Source organism: Diceros bicornis, chromosome 21 (assembly GCF_020826845.1).
Source record: "Diceros bicornis minor isolate mBicDic1 chromosome 21, mDicBic1.mat.cur, whole genome shotgun sequence".
Lineage (NCBI taxonomy): Eukaryota > Metazoa > Chordata > Mammalia > Perissodactyla > Rhinocerotidae > Diceros > Diceros bicornis.
Window position 1 is genome coordinate 55,385,144 of NC_080760.1, and position 20,383 is coordinate 55,405,526.

The window sequence follows — 20,383 nt, forward strand, 5'->3', positions numbered from 1 at the left end:
CACTGAGTTCATCTATTCTTCTCCCCAGATCAGTGAGCATCCTTAACACTCTTTGTTTGAACTCTCTGTCGGGTAGGTTGCTCATTTCTGTTTCACTTAGTTCCTTTTCTGGGGTTTTGTCCTGTTCCCTTACTTGGAATGTATTCCTTTGCCTCCTCATTTTGCCTCTTTCCCTGTGCTTGTGTCTACATATTAGGTAGGCCAGCTACGTCTCTTGCTCTTGGATAGGTGACCTTATGTAAATGATGGCTTAGGAGGCCTGCAGTGTGCTTCCTTCAGTTCTCAACGTTCCAAGAATGACCCTTATATGGGCTACGTGTGTCCTTCTGTTGTGGTGTGTTTGCTCTCCCTGTAGGTGCCCAGGGAGGCCGAGTTATGCTCCTGGCCAGCTGTGGTAATGCTCAGCTGCTTGTAGTTGTTGTGGGCCCTTCAGTCTCTTTATCAGGTGTGGGGAGCCCCAGTACAGTTGGCTGCAAGTTCTTATACCACATTTGCGTTGCAATATTTCTTTTAAGTGAGTAGGCCCGCAGCATGGCAGGTTGTTAGGCTCAGGGCCTTACAATTGCTATAAGCCTCCAGCCTTTAGGTCTCTTGTCAGCTCTCTGAGGATTGCAGCTGGGTGGGGCTGGCCTCAGGCACAGGAGCACCCAATTGTTTCAGGCTTTGGAAGGTGGGGCTAACCCCCTAGTGGGTCTTTGAGAAGCACAAGTCTTCTGCAGCTGACAAGTCCTGCCACCCACAGGTCCACACACACAGTCAACACAGTCTTGCCCCGTGTGCACACCCCAACCTCCCAAAGCAGACCCAGTCTCTCCACGGCGGGAGTCCCACACACTCCACCACTGCCCAACACTCTCCACCCGCTCCTTGTGCACACCCTGAGCCCCTGAAGCCGGCTCAGTTGTCAGGCTGCAGAGAATCCAGTCACCAATCTATGCAGGCACAGGCCCACAAGTTGTCTGAGGGCTTGTTGTTGGTTGGGGCCAGTCTCTAGGGTGGGTTGCCTGCCCTGGCTGAGCTGGATTAAATCAGTGCTCTAGTGGGTGGGGCAGACCGTGGGCTAGCAGGCCTCAGGAAGAACTCCCATGGCCTCTGTGTCAGCAGGTCCACAGCAGGCCACAACAGTGGTCGCCGCCAATGTCCCAGTCCCTGCAGAGATCTCACCTCTCACTGAGATGCACTCAGTGCCTCTTAGGTGAGTCTATTTCACCAAAGCACTGTGCAGCTTTTTTTCTGGTGATTTTAGGTTGCTTTCTGAAACGGGTGAGTTTGCGCCTGGGCCCTGTAAGAGCCGGTTTTACTTTCTTTGTGAACCAGCTTTTCTGGAGGAATTCCCCAATGTTTTAGTAGCAGGCAAAGTCAGATATTATGCCACTCATCTCGATTGTGCTGGGTCTACAAAATGCCCACAGCGGGGGCGCTCCCCGGCTCAGGGCCCTGCTCCTCCAGGGAAGCTGCATACCTTTGGGCTGCTCCCGGGCAGCCGTGAGGCGTTGTGGCTTGTGAAGGCGGTGTTTTTCCTCTTCAGAAGGGAGTTTCTGCCTCTTCTACCTCAGTTAGGATTGTCCGTTGTTGCAGGAGTTCCTCTTATCCAGTTTTCAGTTCTGTCTCAGAGGTAATTTTTCCAGGAGTAGTTGTAAATTGGCCGTGTCCCCAGGGGGAGGTGAGTTCAGAGTCCGCCTACGCCGCCATCTTGACTTCCTCATCAGATTTGTCTGTACCGCTTTCTAAAACCTTTCTTCCCAACTTGGCATTTGGGTGGCTGTTTCCCCATCTTTCTTCATCTTTTTCTATTGCACACAGGCTGTTATTAACACCATGGGCCTGGGAGAGGAAATTGCTGGATCCTAGAGTATGTTGTGTCCAATGCTCCAAGAAGAGGGGCCGCCTGTCTCCTCAAGTCCCCACCCCTTGAGGGTCCTGGGGGCTGGGCTCAAGAGCTGCACCTGCAGTTGGCCTACCCATCTGCAGAGGGCAACAAAGAGCTCAGACTTCTGGGCCACAGGGTCCTGGAGCTCCGCCATGGGCCAGTGGTGGGTGCTGAATGGGGGCTGGGGTTGGGGAGGGATCCCATAGCCATAGCCTAGGGGAAGGAGTCTAAGAACCTTCTTGGGGTGCAGGTTCAGTCCCTGGAGTTGGGGACAGGAAGGACCAGGGACAAAGTGTGGAGAAGCCAGGACCCAGCCCCCAGGGGAGGAAGAAGGTCCTGTTCTGGGCAGGAAGGAGGGCTGACCTGGACGTGCTCCCGGGAGCCCACACATCTCAGCTGTTTGGCAGAGGGGGGAGGGGCCCACGTGGCCCTCAGCTGAGGGCCCCTCTTCCTGACAGTGGACCTTGGGAACGTCCACTGTATTCATGGATGCCTTGCCCTGTGATGCCTCTGACCAGCCTTCTTCTCCACAGGACACTGGCACACCCTCAGCAGGATGGGAGGATGTCGGGGCGGGGTCTTCCCTCTCAGGCCCTCTCTGCACTCTCAAGGTGCGTGAGCCCTGGCCCCGTGGCTCTGCATCAGAAGAGACATGTCGGCCCAGCCTCGGCACAGGATTTCTTCTCAGAAGACGGTCTCCAGGCAGGGCCTGCCAGACCTGCAGGGCAGACAAGGCGGCCCAGGGCTGACAGAGATGCAGGGGCACTGAGAACCCTCATGTCCTCATCGAGAATGATGCACTGTGAGAAGGCTCTTCTGGGACCTGCTCCTCTTCTGGGACCTGCTCCTTGGGTTCAAGGCTCGGGGTCTGGGAGGCACCAGGAGTTCAGCGCAAATACTGGAGAGTTTGGTGCTGGCACCTCCATGTCGCAGCCATCTCTGCAGTTCCTCCGGGCAGGAGAGGCTGGTCTTGGGCCAACCTGTGTCCCCAGCTTCCTTGTGGCAGGCCGTGTGGGGACACGGAAAGTTGGCACATGGCAACAGTGCTGAAAGCCCCAAAAACAGATCACGAGAGGCTAAAAGAGTGTGGGAGTGGAGGGCACACAGGCAGGGCCAGGCACACCAAGGGCAGGCTGTCACCCCAGCCTGCGTCTCTGTCCAAGGACAGCTCTGACACCATTGGGGCTGAGGCACATCCTAATGTCGGCTTGCTGAAGGGCCTTGGCAGCTCTGACTCACTGCCCCGGCTAAATGTTCTCCAAGGAAGGCTCAGGAGTGGGGAACGGATGAAATTCAAGAAAAAATTAAAAATATCACTTAGATCCTGCTCCTCCTGCTCAACCCACACACACTCTGGCTGCCTCCACAGCCTGAGCTACGGTTCCCCCTCCCCCAATCAGTGTCAGGGCTTGTGGGCACAGCTGAACGGGGCTGGGAAGCAAGGGCTCGGGGCCCCTCTGACACACTGGGGACCTTGGGAGGTGACAGAACCCCTGGCCCTAGGTCTCCTCACCTGAAAATGGGAATGACAACAGTGACATCCACCTCATGGGTATGCTGCCAGGCTTTGGTCAGAAAACACGAGATACCAAATCATGGATCCACCCTCCGCGGGTTGGCTCCACTGTGTGTCTCCTGGAAAGAATCCCTGGGAGAGTGGGGAGCCCACGACCACAGCCCCCAATCACAGACTTTCTCCTCCCACCCTCAGCCTGAGCTCGGAGTCTGCACCTCCGAGAGCACGACTTAGGATGAGGAAGGAGGGTGTGGGCACTGAGCACAGGGCCCCGTGGGGGCCAGCCTGGACCAAGGCAAGCCACACCTCTCAGCTCTCTGCCTCAGGAGCGGCTTGCAGGCCAGCCCTCAGCGACCCTCACTTCTGGTTCTTCACTGCTCCTCAGCTGGACCAACAAGGCCTGACAGACAGGGCCCAGGGTGCATCAGCATCCCCCCCAGAGTTGTGTCTGTGGATTCCCCTAACTGCCCCCATGGACTGAAAGCCCTCACTGGGAGGGACCCTTGCTGGCTCATGTCTCCACCCCCTGAACCCAGCATAAGGCTTGAGGATGAGTAGATAAAACACATGTGGGTTAATGAAATTAGCGCAAACCATCTCCATGCCTTCCTGCTCCAGGCCTTGTAGGAAGTAGAAGAAAATACCCAAGGCCCCTTCTCATCTCTTGATAAGATAAGGGACCATCCATCTTGCTCCTTCCCCCACTGGGGAGAGGGGAGAAGCCTCTTTCCATGCCCGCCCTCATTCAGCCCCCAATCCAAATCCTGCAAGCACCCACTCAGCAGCAGGGCTTGCGGAATTGCCCACGAGGTACCCCTCCATTTTCTTCCTCCTCTTCCAGCTGCTGACCTCCATGCCTGACCTCTACCCAGGTCTCCTGGCTTGGTCCAGGGATGATTTCTTCCGTGACATGATCAAGTTGGTCTGTCCAGCCTCCAGGCAACATAAAAGGATTGGGCTGAGAGTAGGTCAGGGAACTCAAGAATGGTGCTCAGGGCAAAGGCAGACATGTGCTTGGCAGGACCCTGGCTGTCTTTGCACCGGGCACACACAGTGGACACCAGAGCCTCTCATGCCCCCAAGGCGGTGCTGCCCTTCGAAGCCATACCCCAGTGTCCCGGCAACAAGTGGATGAGGGTGCTGCAGATCTGGAGGGAGCAGGGCTCTGAGACCCTTCACTTGGAGATGCACCAGACCTCCCAGGAGCTGGGGTCCATTTTTAGGTACTGCCCTCCTGCCCATGAGGGGGGAACACCCTAATGCTCTGTCCCACAGGCTGTAAGTCCATGCTAGGTATGATGCACTGCCACATCCCGGCTGGAACCTGTGCTCTGCCTCCTTAGGGAGGCAGGGTGGGAGCTTGGTGGGGGCTGAGTGTGCCTTTGATGATGGAGACTGTGGCTCTTCATGAGGACAAATTGTTACCACCCAAGAAATGTTTCATCTGCCCACTGTAAAACATGTCAGTAGTCAAGAGGCAAGGTAGTAGGAGAGAAAGGACTTACTACAGCTTGCTAGCAAGAGGGAAGATGGCCAACTAATGTCCCCCCAAAATCTTAAGGGAGCAGAAGATCTTACAGCAGTTATATACGCCAGGGGGTTACAGCGGATGGGGTCAGGAATGTTGACACTCTGGTGTTACAGACTGGGAGTGCCACACCAGATCTTTCAGTCTTCACTGATGATGGCTATCAGCATAGACTCTCTGTTTGGGGGTCATCACATTCCTAAGGAACTTAAATGAACAAAATTATAATCTTATCACAGCTGGGAGGTACATGCACAAACAGAGGTTGTAAACTCTACAGAGCAGTTAGATCTCCTGGAGGGTGCATATCCAGCTGAGTTAGTTTGTCAGAAGTCATTCAAAGTTACAATAGTGTTTCTTTTCTACAACGTGCATTCCCTCATGTCAGCCTTGTGTTGAGCTGGTATCAATTCCCCCCTTTAGTTGTTCAGTCCCTTAATCTTGAGGGACATCCTGTTGATGATGGGCATAGGATGTTCCATCTCATTGAACCAGTCTCTTAGGAAGACAGTGATGCAGGTGGGCTCCCAAAGTTAGGCCTATGTTGTGTAGGCAAGTAACCGGGTATTTAATAAGACAAAAAGAAAAACAAAGTCAATGGTGGGAGTAAATTATAAACCAGTTCTTGAGTCCAGAAGATTTCTAGATGTCAGTGTTGAAGCATCTTCTGCAGCTTAAAATGTCTCTGATGACATAATTGAGTGTTCAGGTATCCTTTCTGAGTGGCTTACCTAGCAACAGACATGAATCTCTCTTAAGTTTATATCAAGTCCACCAGCTTCAGTTTGCAAGGCTTCAGGAAAAAGGGCAGGTTTAGTTCTCTGTGCTTCCAAATGAGAATGATGCAAAAAAATTGAAAACATTAGTTTGGAGATTTGTAGCCAGGTATTTCAGGAGACTAGAAGAATTCAGGATCCAGTCCAGTTAATAGATATAATAAAAACCTCAAAGACAATTAACAGAACCAGAATTCAACATTGACAAATACGTATTATAGTTTTTATTGAAACATAATTTTTCTCTCTAAAATCAACCTCATTTTTACCAAAGATAGCCAAATTAAGACTAACTGGTTTGCAACACAAGTCTAGTTTCAATAAAACTTGATTTAGTTATTTACATAAGTGCAGCAAGAACAACAATTGATCATATAGGCTCTTTTAAATCTGCTTTGCTGGAATTCTTTATAAGGAATCTCAGGTTGAACTTTAAAGGCTTCTCGAGGCCAGGAAAGCCAAGCCAAGGACTTTGTCATCAGACTTGCCTGTAACACCTACAGATTTGGGTGATTCCTCTCTTCTTTTGAGGTTCCCCAAAATACTGAAGTTCCAGGCACCTGTCAGATAAGTGACCTTCCTTGCTCATCCTGGTAAGATTGCTTGGAACTTCTGTAAACAAGGTCAATCAAGCCAATATTTCCAAGTGACTTTATTCCAGAAAGTCAAGCTTTATTCCTCAAAAGCTGTCTTGTCATATCTGAGTCTGTATGTTTTTCTCAAATATGATAATCCAGTCAAAGCCTTTGTAATATAACCAATGTTTCCAATTGTGTCCTGTTATAAGGAGAACAGATTCTTATTGAACTTATGCAAATAACTATAATGCCATGGAAACAATACTCACTCACTAAGAGTTTCCAAATCCTGGAGGGATCAAGTAGGGAGAAAAAAATAAACGTTTAAATTCTGCTTACAATGGTATAATTTACCAAATTGCTATAAGTCATGGTTAGCTTGAGAGAAAAGGGAAAAGGTTTTCTTAAATCTGGAAAAAAAAATCAGCAATATTTCAAACAAAAATCATAACAATTATAATCATTCTCATCAGTTCATTCAGTCCAGTGTAATCAATTCTTGATCTTAATCTGTTAGCAGTTTTATGGGGCCATAAGTTTCTCAATTAGACTTCTATAATTTCTTACCCAGTTCAGTTTTATAATCAGAAAGTTAACCAGAAACCTGTTTTCTAGAGTAAGTGCCAGAGTCCTTTCCATGAATTCCTCTGAAGATGAAAACATTCGCAAAAGCATCAGAGTAAAACAATAACTGCCTATAAACAACAAGACCCCAAAGTGGCAACTGACAAAGAAATTTGGTTAATTTCAGGGACATGCAATACTTCAAGATAATAACTCAAATTATGACTGATCAGGACAGATCAGAATTCTAGGAATGTTATATAATTTTTAAAGCATTTACATTAATAACATTTGCCCGCACAATATCATAGGTCCCTATGAAACAATGCTTAGTTATCCATTTAGCCATGGTGACAGTTAAAGATTTTCAGGAAAATGCAGAAAATTAAATAGCTGTAAGAAAAATCTTAGCACCTGTGATTAAAGACCTGATAAAAACAATACAGGAAATTTATTTTGATAAAACACAAAAACCTTTCAGAATTTCCCTATCAAAAGCAGAATAAAATTTAAGAAAAGTATCCTTTTAAGAGAGAAAGAATCAAATTCATTTTTTAAATAATTTTATTTATTTATTTTTCTCCCCCAAAGCCCCAGTAGATAGTTGTATGTCATAGTTGTACATCCTTCTAGTTGCTGTATGTGGGACATGGCCTCAGCATGGCCGGAGAAGCGGTGCGTTGGTGCGCACCCGGGATCCGACCCCAGGCCGCCAGTAGTGGAGCAGGAGCACTTAACCACTAAGCCACAGGGCTGGCCCAAGAGTCAAATTCTAATTTTGCACCGGTTTACTTTTGACATTAAACTCATTTACTTAATTAGATTTACTCTAATCCCAGCCAACTTGACCATGCATAAAAATTTTTTAAAGTTCCTCTTCTACAAACCTTCTATAAATTTCTTTCTACATTCAGAATTTGTCCTATGCCTTCCTTTCTTCCCTTCTAGTACTTTAGGACAAATTTATCTTTCTTAACAAAACAAACAAAAATATTTCCATTATTTTTACCTTCTTCACTGAAGACATAAATTTTACTTTCCTTGAATACAAAGATGTTTTCCTCATTAATTTTTAGTAACCTTAATCACATATTAGAATTTTTAACCCTTAGAAAACTTAATTTTTAAGTAAAAACTAATTAAGCAATTGTAAACTTTCTTTTTCATTAGTATTCTGTGGCTTGACAAATTTATAAACACTTTTTATAATTTCTAAAAACATGTTACTTCATAGTACAATCTTTTAATAAAACAGAAGACATTTTTACCAATAGATCCAAAACATCTTTTAGTTTTTCTTTAATAAGAAGCCAAAAGTAGATAAACTTAGATATGTGTAGCACTAATGTCTCATTATTTTATCTTATTTGAAAACGACTCAACAAATTTTTATCATTTAACTTAATTTAGCAAAACTCTAAAGTTTTAAGTTATCAAAAAAAATTTGGAGGCTGTTTTTTCAAGTATACAAAACCACAAAACATACTTATTGTACCCAAAAACTCTAACCCATTTTCATCTATCTAAATCATTTGTTTCCAACAATTGTGTTTCAATTACCCATGAAAACTTTATGAGATATTAGACAAAATTAACTATCATTTGAAGCTATTTTACTGATGAATTTGCAACAGACAACATAAGCTTATTGGACTAGTAAACCCAGGTGGCATGTTGGCATCATATCCATATACTGACAACTCTGAGGACATGCCTTCTTCAATCAAACCAACAAACTTAAACCAGCTTTCATTTACCAAAGATTAATTTATATCATGGTAACTTGAAAGACATTTGGGCTAAATCTATTACATTTAGAATTTATGTAAGCAATTACTTTAAATCAATCAAACAGAGCTCTTAATTTTGACCACACCATCCGGAGGTAAAATATCACACATATGTAAGATACCTATAGACAAACACACACAGAGTTTCCACAGCTATTTTTTAAAAATTACTGTCATGAATCAGGTACAGTAATACAAAGCTCCCTAGTTATGAATCCATATTTTGTTTTAAGACTGTTTTACTAATATTTGTGGAGAAGACACTCAGGATGCTAGATTTTTGGCGAGGGTGCTCTTAGGGCCGTTTTTTTTGCCTTTCTCCCTTTTTTTCTCTTCAGTCTTAGGAACTGCTGATGAGCTAGCTAACACTTCCCAGAGAGGCGAGGCAGTAACTCTGTCTGAGATAAAGGAACTGGCTGGACTCTGAACTGCCCCTACAGTTGTATCTCCAGTCTTACAAGGATTTATTTTAAGGATAATTGCTCTTGATTTCTCAGAAATTGGGCTGTAACTTAAATGACACTATAGGTTGATCTACCTGTCCACCTAGATCACAAAGGCACAGAGAAACCACTCAAGTTTTCTCCAAGATGGAGTTTCTGGGTCATAACCCACCCAACTGAAAGTGTTTCCCATTAGTTAAAGTGCACCCGAGGGGTGAGTCTCCAGGGGTGCTTGGAGTGTTCCCCATGGCTGTAAAGCTGGTGTCCCACTAACAGCAGCCTGGAGAAGGGTCCAGAGCCCGACTGTGGGCTTCAATACAGCCATAAGATTTAGTCAAGTCCCACTCAGCCGGGGCACTTAGTCCCTGAGCCAACAGAAAGCAAGCCAGGGAAGCAAGAAGCAAAGGCCTGGAGCGGGCTGGGGGCCGGGGGTCCCAATGCCAGGGTTGAGAGTTAAGTCCCTGGAAGAAAGTTTTTTAAGTTCTCAATTTTTACAGAAGATGCAGGCTCAGGTCCAGCCTGAACTTAACCTCGACTTGGTGACAACAGAGGAGGTGACAAATGAAACAGACAAAGAAGGGAAAGAGGTGATCAGGCCTCGCCCTCAAGGCTTCTTCCCAAGGGTTATCAAGACAACGGCCACAGAAACAACAGTTCCTATGCTGGGGCACACAACCCTGGCAGGACAGTTTAAACCAGAAACCAGAACCACCAAGAGACAACTCACTTGGGGTCGCCGGAGTGATCAGGCCCAGAAACAAGAGGGGAGCTGCCAAGGGTGAAGCCTTTGACTCTCTAAAGATTTCTTTGTTTGTCAGTTCAAAAGCTCAAAAGGAGCACAAAATGGCCACTGTAACTACAAATTATCTTGGGTTATCTTGCCAGCTAGTTACAGTTATTTCCATTTTAGAGGGCTTTTCCCAAGGTGGCCATAACAAACAGGGTAATTTCTAAAGAGAGCTTTTTATGATCACCAAGAAATTCAGTCCCCAAACAGCCAATTTTAAGCTATTTACCAACACAGACAAAGACACAGAAAAACCAGACACCAGCGAACTAGTTCTCAGATTTAGGGTATAAAGTCCTACAACTGTTCCCATTCTGAGTGCGTGCCCAGATGGTCCCATTGGATCCCAGATGGCTGTGCTGCAAACAGAAGGACCCCAGATGGAGGGGAAGGAAGTTCACGAGCGTCCTCAAGTGACTTACCCTATTACAGATTGAGCCCATCGCCTCACCAAAGTAGCCATTTCTCTTCCTACCACAACCAGCGTTAGGAGGCAGCCGGCGTTGGTCCAGGAAAGCAGGAAGGAAAGCTCCCTGAGACAAAGAGAGCCTCGGCAGCCGCTAGGGATTTACCCGACAGGTCACCCATCCAAGGTCAGCTGGCCATGAGCAGGACTTAATGTCCCGCTTGGGGTGCCAAATTGTGACTGCCCAAAAAGGGGGTTCACCTGCCAGTGGTCATCACATTCCTAAGGAACTCAAAAGAACAAAGTCATCATCTTATCACAGCTGGGAGGTACATGCACAAGCAGGGGTCGTAAAATCTACAGAGCAGTTAGATCTCCTGGAGGGTGCATATCCAGCTGGGCTAGTTAGTCAGAGGTCACTCAAAGTTGCAGTAGGGTTTCTTTTCTACAGTGTGGCTTCCCTCACATCAGCCTTGTGCTGAGCCAGTATCAGGAGCACTCCACGGCTTGCTGCTGAGTGGACAGAGCCCACACACTAGAGTGGGAGAGGCTTCAGTTAGACAGTAAGAGGGACTGCCTGCTCTGAGCCACAGTCCAGGAGAAGGGGGAGGTCAACAGAAGACAGGCCAAACATGGGAGGGGGACGGGGGAGGACACGGTCCCACAGCAGGGCATTGAGCTTTGTCCCACAGGTATGACGTAGGAGGGACACAAACGGTGTTTGTGATGCTGCCCGAAGATGTGATGAGGCTGCAGCAGATGGAGAGCCATCACCCGCGGCGGACAGCCGTGGAGCCCTGGCTGGCCTACTAATGGCATTGTGGGCACAAATATGGCGTGTGCTTGCTGTGAGGACAAATTGCGATGGGGGCTGGGCAGCCTGGGTGCAGACACGAGGGAGAGAGGGAAGACCCCAAAGCACACCTGCTCTGGGCCTATCTGGGCGGGTGGAGAGAGGGGACACAGTTCCTGACAAGTGCCCATCCCATGGGGTCAATGTGCCCTGGGGCGGGGTAGGGAGAGCAGGCGCACGGTGGGGCCCCTTCCTCCAGACCGAGAGGAAGGACAACAGCTACCTCGAGGGAGCACCCCCTCCACGCAGGCCTCTGAGGGTCTCTCTTGCAGGGGGCTCCCCTCCGACAGCTCAGGAAGCCCAGGCCTGGGAAGGGGAGTCACCGGCCAGTGGTGCACATCAGCGTGTGCTGGAGACTGAGGGTCCCCCAGGCTCGCAGCCCTCCGCGCCGCCCCCGTGCCTCCTGGAGTTGAGGCCAAGGTTGCTCAGGAGTGGAGAGCCTGGGGATGGGGCGATAGCAGACTGGACACCGGCGGCACCTTTGTCAGAGGCAAAGCTCGGAGTGGGAGCCTGGGTGAGTGTGCGTGTGTGTGTCTGGGGGTGTCTGCTTGTGTGGACGTCTGTGCCCGTCTGAGTATGTTTGCTGTGTGTGCACATGCATTCCTGTGTGTGGATGTTGCTACATGTGAGTGAAAGGATATGTGTTTGCCCATGTCGACTTCCTTGTGTTTGTGCTCACGTGTGTGCCTGTGCACGTGCTCGCACCACTGCATGTGTTGGTCGTGTGCCTCTGTCTGCTTGCATGTGTGTGTTTTTGCCTGTTGTGTGTGTGCCTACCTGCATGTGTGTCTGTGTGCGTGCATGTTTTTGAGTGTCTGAGTGTTGTGTGTTGTGCATGTGGGAATTGTGTGTCTGTGTTCACGTGTGTTTTCCCACGTGTGTTCCCTGTGTTAGCGTACATGCGTGTGCAAGTCCGTGTGCATCCTGCTGTCAGCAGGTGCTTGTACTTGTGTGTCATATGTGCATGTGTGTGCACGTGGTCGTTCTCAGTACCTCAGGCGGCTAGCCGCAGGAGAGAAGGCGTTTATGCTGGAATGTGGCTGAGAATGCCCATCCCTTCCCGTCGTCCACTGGGGGCCGTCCATGGAGCCCTCACGAGCTCTGGGCTCTATTCTGAGTATATTAGGAGAGATGCAACTTGGTTCCCGCCATGGAGGAGCTGGAGACACTGTAGGGACAGGAGTAGGGGTGACTGGCACAGGGGCCCCATTCTCAGGAATGGGTAGGGTGGGGAGACGAAGGTCACAGGGGCCTCTCCTGCTTGGGGCATGGTGTGAGCAAGGTGGGAAAAGCTTGACAAGAGGGCCAGCCTCCATCTTCGGAGAAAAGGCCTCCACAGCCCGGGAGGGCTGGGATGGGGGATGTGTGGGCCGGGCACGGGGCTGCAAGTCTGCACGAGAATGCAGCATGTTCTGGCAGACGCTCCGGTCTCAGCCCCAGCACAGACTTGAGCACCCTGGGCACAGCACACTCAGGCCCCCCGGGAAAAAAGGGGTGCAGTTGGAGCCGAAACACGACAGCCTGCCACCCGGGACCAGCAGGCAGCTCTGTGTCTCGCCCGTTTCCCTTTGGGGATAGGAAGACGGGAACTGGGGGCTGGGGGCCGGCTGCTGACAAGGGCTGCCCCGGAGCTCTGCTCTCTGCTCTACAGAAACGGGTCCGAATGGCACTTCGACCGATTGCGGCTGAACCCAGAGGTGCTGTCACCGCAGGCCGTCCAGAAGTACATCCCCATGGTGGATGGGGTGGCAAGGGACTTCTCAAAGGCCCTGAAGTGGAAGATGCTGCAGAATGCCCGGGGGAGTCTGACCCTGGATGCCCAGCTCAGCATCTTCTGCTACACCATAGAAGGTGTGGGGGCACAAGGGGAGGGCCGGGATCGGGGTGCTGGGGGAGGCCAGGAACTGGGGCGGGAGGGTTGGCGGGAGCAGCCGCGAGGCCCAGGTTGCCTTAGGCTCAGCAACCGCATCCTCCCTGCAGCCAGCAACTTAGCCCTTTTTGGAGAGAGGCTGGGCCTCCTCGGCCACAGCCCGAGCCCTGCCAGCCTGCACTTTATCCACGCTCTGGAGGCCATGTTCAAATCCACCGTGCAGCTCATGTTCATGCCCAGGAACCTGTCACGCTGGACAAGCACCCAGGTGTGGAAGGAGCACTTTGAGGCCTGGGACTACATCTTCCAGTACGGTGAGGGCCAGGGACCCGGCAGTGCTGCGAGGCAGGGACACGGGGGTCCCCAATTTCCACGTACCACAGTCTGGGAGAACTGAGGCCACATAAAGGGGCTTGCGGCTTCTTCATGGGCCCCGAGGGAGCTGGCACTGAGGCTGGGCTGGGCTGATCCCGAGAACTGGGCACAGGAGCAGGGACACTTGGGGGTGCTGAGGGCTGACAGGCAGGGGGACAACATGAAGAAGTGCCTCACAGCACCAGGCCCAGGGCCTCTGTGTCTCTGTCCCCACAGCCAACAATTCCATCCAGAAAATCTATCAGGAGCTGGCCCTCGGCCGCCCGCGGCGCTACAGCGGCATCGTGGCGGAGCTGCTGCTGAGTGCAGACATGAGCCTGGATGCCATCAGGGCCAACTCTATCGACCTCACTGCCGGCAGCGTGGACACGGTCAGGCCAGCAGCCAGCCCTGCCCAGCCACCCCGGGCCCTCCTGACCCCTCTCATGCAAGCGTCTCCTGCACGCCACCTCCCCAGTCTGTGCCTCCAAGACTACTGGTCTTGGGCCTCGGTTCCTGAGCTGATGGAATGCTCGGAGGGGAGGGAACACGGGAGCCGAGCCTGGAAGGGAAGGAGTTTGCAGTCGCTCGCGTGGGAAACCGTGCTCCAGGCAGAGTGCAGAGTGGACAGAGCCTGGGGACGTGCAGCCGCACAGACCCCACTAGGACGATCCGGGTCCTGGGAAGAGAAGCATGGGCCGAGAGGCAGTGGAGGGCTGCACAGGGGACCCTTCCCAGTGACAGATGACATTTGGCTTCCATAAAAGATCCTCAGAGGCGACAGGCTGATGACAACACAGGGCTCCAGCTTGTGCAGGAGAGGACAGATGGCAAGCCAGCACGGTGGGCACGGTGGGTCCCAGGGTGTGGAGTGTAGCCAAAGCTTCCCGCCTCAGACCAGCCTTCATCTGCCAGCGTCTCGGAGGGCCTGCTCGGGACCCAGCCCTGGGTCTGAGCCGGGCACAGACTGGCAGTGAGAAACTCCCCGAGCAGAGGCTGAGATGCAGCCACCGTGAGAGAGCCCCGGGGAGGGATGTCCTCAGGGGGCAGCTCTGGGACAGCTTCCTGTAGGAGGGGGCCTTTCAGCTGAATGTGGAAGAACCACACAGAAGTCAGACAGGCCATGAAGAGGAGGCGGGGAGGGCCGCAGTCCAGGGCCTCCAAAACCGGACAGCGAGGGAGGGAGTGAGGCTGAGTGGAGGGCAAAGGGCAAGTGGGCAGACGAGGCAGAGGGGATCAGCACTCCTGTCAGGAAGGGCCTCGGGCACCAGGCCCATTTCCAAGGCTAACAGGTGTCTCGGCGGCAGCATCTCAATCAGACTTTGCTCCCAAGTGTCCCCATGTGCCACCGGACAGAGCATGGACTGAAGCTCAGGGGTCAGCAGGGAGGCCACCGCTGCATGTCAGGTGGAGCCAGAGGCACGCTGCCCTGGGGACGGGCATTCAGGAGATATCTAGCCCCCAGACCTCAGGCTGGCGTGGCGGGCGCCTCTCCCAGCACATGGAAATGACCCAGGAGGAGGAACTGGTTGGGGTTCCCGGGTGGCTGGTTCGTGTTAGGACCGTGAGAGCTGGGCTGACGTGCCTGTGGATGCCCAGGGGAGATAAAGCACTGAGAGCCAATGGACCTGGGACTCCAGAACCCACCCCCCTCAGGTAAATGTCAGGACGGAGGCCCTCCTGCTCCGTAGGAGGGTGAGAACCCGGCCCTGAGTGTGTGGAGGAGGCCTGGGTCTTCACTGAGGTGGGACACCTTTCCTGAGGGGTTCTGGAGAAGTAGATGAAGTAGGTTTAAGAATCTTGAGGTCTCAATAACAAGTAAAGAGATTGAAATAGTAATCAAAAACCTCCCAAAAAATAAAAGTCCAGGACCAGATGGCTTCTCCAGTGAATTTTACCAAACATTCAAAGAAGATTTAATACCCATCCTCCTCAAACTATTCCAAAAAATAGAGGAAGATGGAACACTTCCTGAATCATTCTATGAGGCCAACATCACCCTGATACCAAAACCAGACAAAGACAATACAAAGAAAGAAAATTACAGGCCAATATCGCTGATGAACATTGATGCAAAAATCCTCAACAAAATATTGGCAAACCGAATACAACAATATATTAAAAAGATCATACACCATGATCAAGTGGGATTTATACCAGAGACGCAGGGATGGTTCAACATCCGCAAATCAATCAACGTGATACATCACATCAACAAAACAAAGAATAAAAACCACATGATCATCTCAATAGACGCAGAGAAGGCATTTGACAAGATACAACATCCATTTATGATAAAAACTCTCAATAAAATGGGAATAGAAGGAAAGTACCTCAACATAATAAAGGCCATATATGACAAACCCACAGCTAACATCATACTCAACGGGGAAAGACTGAAAACCATTCCTCTGAGAACAGGAACGAGACAGGGCTGCCCACTCTCACCACTCCTGTTCAACATAGTACTGGAGGTTTTGGCCAGAGCAATTAGGCAAGAAAAAGGAATAAAAGGAATCCAAATAGGTAATGAAGAAGTGAAACTCTCACTATTTGCAGATGACATGATTGTATATATAGAAAGCCCTAAAGAATCTGTTGGAAAACTATTAGAAACAATCAACAACTACAGCGAAGTGGCAGGGTACAAAATCAATCTACAAAAATCAGTTGCATTTCTATATGCTAATAATGAACTAACAGAAAGAGAGCTCAGAAAGATAATACCATTTACAATTGCATCAAAAAGAATAAAATACCTAGGAATAAATCTTACCAAGGAGGTGAAGGACCTATACAATGAGAACTACAAGACATTATTGAGGGAAATCCACGATGACATAAAGAAATGGAAAGATATCCCATGCACGTGGATTGGAAGAATAAACATAGTTAAAATGTCTATATTACCTAAAGCAATCTACAGATTCAATGCAATCCCAATCAGAATCCCAATGAGATTCTTCACAGAAATAGAAAAAAGAATACTAAAATTTATATGGGGCAACAAAAGACCCCGAATAGCTAAAGAAATCCTAAAGAAAAAGAACAAAGCCGGAGGCATCACAATTCCTGACTTCAAAACATACTACAAAGCAATAGTAATCAAAACAGCATGGTACTGGTACAAAAACAGACACACAGATCAATGGAACAGAATTGAAAGCCCAGAAATAAAACCACACATATACGGACAGCTAATTTTCGACAAAGGTGCTAAGAACATGCAATGGAGAAAGGAAAGTCTCTTCAATAAATGGTGTTGGGAAAACTGGACAGCCACATGCAAAAGAATGAAAGTGGACCATGTGCTATCGCCATTCACAAAAATTAACTCAAAATGGATCAAAGACCTGAAGGTGAGACCTGAAACTATAAAACTCATAGAAGAAAATATAGGCAACACACTATTTGACATTGGTTTTAAAGGAATCTTTTCGGATGACATGCCTACCCAGACTAGGGAAACTAAAGAAAAAATAAACAAGTGGGATTTTATCAGATTAAAGAGCTTTTATAAGACAAATGAAACCAGAATCAAGATGAACAAACAACCAACCAGCTGGGAGAGAATATTTGCAAAACATACATCTGACAAGGGGTTGATCTCCATAATATATAAAGAACTCACACAATTGAACAACAAAAAAACAAACAACCCGATCAAAAAATGGGCAGAGGAAATGAACAGACACTTCTCCAAGGAAGATATACAGATGGCCAATAGGCACATGAAAAGATGCTCAACATCACTAATCATCAGGGAAATGCAAATCAAAACAACACTAAGATACCACCTCACGCCTGTTAGAATGGCTATAATCACCAAGACAAAAAACAACAAATGTTGGAGAGGATGTGGAGACACAGGAACCCTCATACACAGCTGGTGGGAATGCAAATTGGTGCAGCCTCTATGGAAAACGGTATGGAGATTCCTCAAAGAATTAAAAATAGAGATGCCCTATGATCCAGCCATTCCACTACTGGGAATCTATCCAACGCACCTGAAATCAACAATCCAAAGAGGCTTATGCACCCCTATGTTCATTGCAGCATTATTCACCATAGCCAAGAAGTGGAAGCAACCTAAGTGTCCCTCGACTGACGATTGGATTAAGAAAATGTGGTATATGTATACAATGGAATACTACTCAGCCATAAAAAAAGACAAAATCGTCCCATTTGCAACAACATGGATGGGCCTGGAGCGTATGATGTTAAGTGAAATAAGCCAGAAAGAGAAAGACAAACACTGTATGATCTCACTCATATGTGGAATATAAACCAACACATGGACAGAGAAAACTGGACTGTGGTTACCAGGGCAGTGGGGGTGGGGGGTGGGCACCAGGGGTGAAGGGAGTCATATATGTGGTGATGGACAAACAAAAATGTACAACCCAAAATTTCACAATGTTAGAAACCATTAAAACATCAATAAAAAAAAAAAAAAGAATCTTGAGGTCTCACATCCCCGGCTCTGTCCTCCTCTGGGCATGCACATCACTGTGCATTCTGAGACAACCCCACCCCCAGGGGAAGACCACCTTCCTGGGAGGGGTGCCCTGGGGCTGAGGTGCAGGGCCTGTGCCAAGGTGCGAGCCGTGCACCCATGGCTCCTGCAGATGGCCTACCCCTTATTAATGACCCTCTTTGAGCTGGCTCGGAACCCCGAAGTGCAGCAGGCCCTATGCCAGGAGAGCCTGGTGGCCGAGGCCAGGATCTCTGAAAATCCCCAGATGGCAACCACAGAGCTGCCCCTGCTGCGGGCGGCCCTCAAGGAGACCTTGAGGTAGGTGTGGCTCCACTGTCTGGCTGGGGCTTGCAGACACATCCTGATAAGCAGCTTTGCCCAAGGCTGCATCCCCCTGCACCTCCTCTTCCTCTCCCTAAAGGGACAGGGCCCCTTCTCCCTCTAGGATCCCCCGCCATCCTCAGCGCTGTCCTCCCTGACCCGGGGCTGCTCAGGCTGGGGGAGCTTTGGCTGATCTCAGCAGATGCAAGGAAGCAGCCTCTTGATCTGGGCTTCCTGGTGCAGAAGCGACTGTGAGGGTGGGGGTGGGGGTGGGGGCTGGAGGGAGCTCCCCTGGGCTGGTGTGCCCTCTGGCCAGGAAGGCTGCAGAAGGGAAGCGAGGGTCTTGTCACAGCTGAGGACCCTGTCGGATGCCCCTATCCACAGGCTGTACCCCGTGGGTGTCTTCTTGGAGCGAGAGGTGAGCTCGGATCTAGTGCTGCAGAACTACCACATCCCGGCTGGGGTGAGTGAGGCCCCACAGCCCCTGCAGCAGACACCAAGCCTGTCTGACCTTCGCCCAGGGGGCGGCTGGCTGACCCTGCCCCTCCCCATCTGCCCACAGACAACGGTCAGGGTGACGCTCTACTCCCTGGGCCAAAACCCCGCCGTGTTCGTGAGGCCGGAGCGCTACCACCCCCAGCGCTGGCTGGACAACAGGGCCTCCAGCACCAGGTTCCCCCACCTGGCCTTTGGCTTCGGCCTGTGCCAGTGCCTGGGGCGGCGCCTGGCGGAGGTGGAGATGCTGCTTCTGCTGCACCACGTGAGCGGGCCGGGGCGGGGCGGGGCGGGACTGGACGGCACCGGACTGGGCGTGGCCTGTGGGGGCGGGGGTGTTCAGGGACCTGGTTGGGCACTACAGGCTCCTGGGTTTTCCGCGCCCACCTAGTAGAGCCCTGGAAGGTGGGGAAGGCTGGACCAGGACCCTGAGGCTGATCTGTGGGTCTGGGGGAATCCGCGCCTCTGTCCTAGGTGCTGAAAAACTTCGTGGTGGAGACGCTGACGCGAGAGGATGTGAAGATGATCTACCGCTTCATATTGATGCCCTCCACCCTCCCCCTCCTTACCTTCCGGGCCATCAAATAGTCACGTCTCTGCACTGTCGCCCCAGCCACACCACCAGCCCCGTCTGCCTGACCCCAGGCCACCCTTGTTCCTCCCATGGACCCTGCTCCCGGAGGTACTCTGTCCAGCCAGCACCTTGCACAAATGGAACAGCCCGGGTCCTCCGAGGGTCGGGGCTTTCCAGGCTATGCAGCAAGGCCAGGGCAGAGCTGGGGATGAATCTTGGTTGCAGGTCCCGGCTGTGTGCCCAGTCCCACCAGTGCCTTCTCCAGCAAGGAGCATCCCCTGAGGGCCTTTGACTCTCTGTGGCCCCAGCACTAGCTCCAGGCTCCTCATGTGTCCATCCAGGGGCCTCAGATCCTGCCTCTTGCTTCCTTGTCCAGTCTCATGTAACTCTCTCTACTCAATTCTGCCCCATGCAAGAGCTGACAACTTCGGGGTCCCCTGTCCTGCTCGTTTGTTTCAAATGCTATACTCTTTTTCTGCAACACTCTTGCCTAGATGTGACCTTCAAGCTGGGTGATTTGTTCGTCTCCCTTTTCTGCTCAGCCCACTTGGGCTCCTCTCGGCAGTGCCAGTCCTCTAGGATTGTGGCTCAAGCCTCAGGCCAAGGTGCCTGGATAGACAGATCATGAGTAGTGTTTACTAGAAGAATAGACTCCAAGGAGCCGTCTTGAACATCTGGGCCAAGGCTACTCAGCTGAAAGCAGGAAGGATGGGAAACCCCTTGGCAGGCGGCAGGCGACCACCTAGAAGCCCCTAGAAGAGAGGGTGAGGCCATCTCGGCCAGGCGCAGCCTCGTGCTCCCTCTATCGAGCCTCTGTGTGAAGTGCCCGCTGCCCTTTCACAGGCACCTGCGGGAGAGGGGCTGCCCTGCCCCAGCGGGGAGAGGCTATGAGCAGCTGAGACTGCGGGGCGCCGGGCTGGCAGGGGCGCGCGGCCCGCCCCACGCCGCCTGGGGCCCAGGGCGCCCCGAGCTGACAGGGGCGCGAGGCCAGGCTGGTGGTGGGGCCGCCCTGCTCACCCAACTCCCGCCCCTGTCCCAGCTGGTGAGGACCAGGCGCTCAGTTCACAGCAAGGCCTTCGGGAGGCGGGGTCGCCTTCTGGCTGCACCTGCCCCGCCAGCCAGCCTCGAGTCGCCCCAAGGCATCCTGCTGGGTCCCCAGATCCACTGGATGAGGAGAAGAG

At 50.9% G+C, this 20,383-nt stretch overlaps 1 pseudogene; it reads left to right on the forward strand.

Annotated features, from left to right (window-relative positions):
• The first annotated feature begins 4,370 nt into the window (after positions 1-4,370).
• Positions 4,371-19,759, forward strand: LOC131419387 (cytochrome P450 11B1, mitochondrial-like; annotated as a pseudogene).
• Positions 19,760-20,383: the final 624 nt, after the last annotated feature.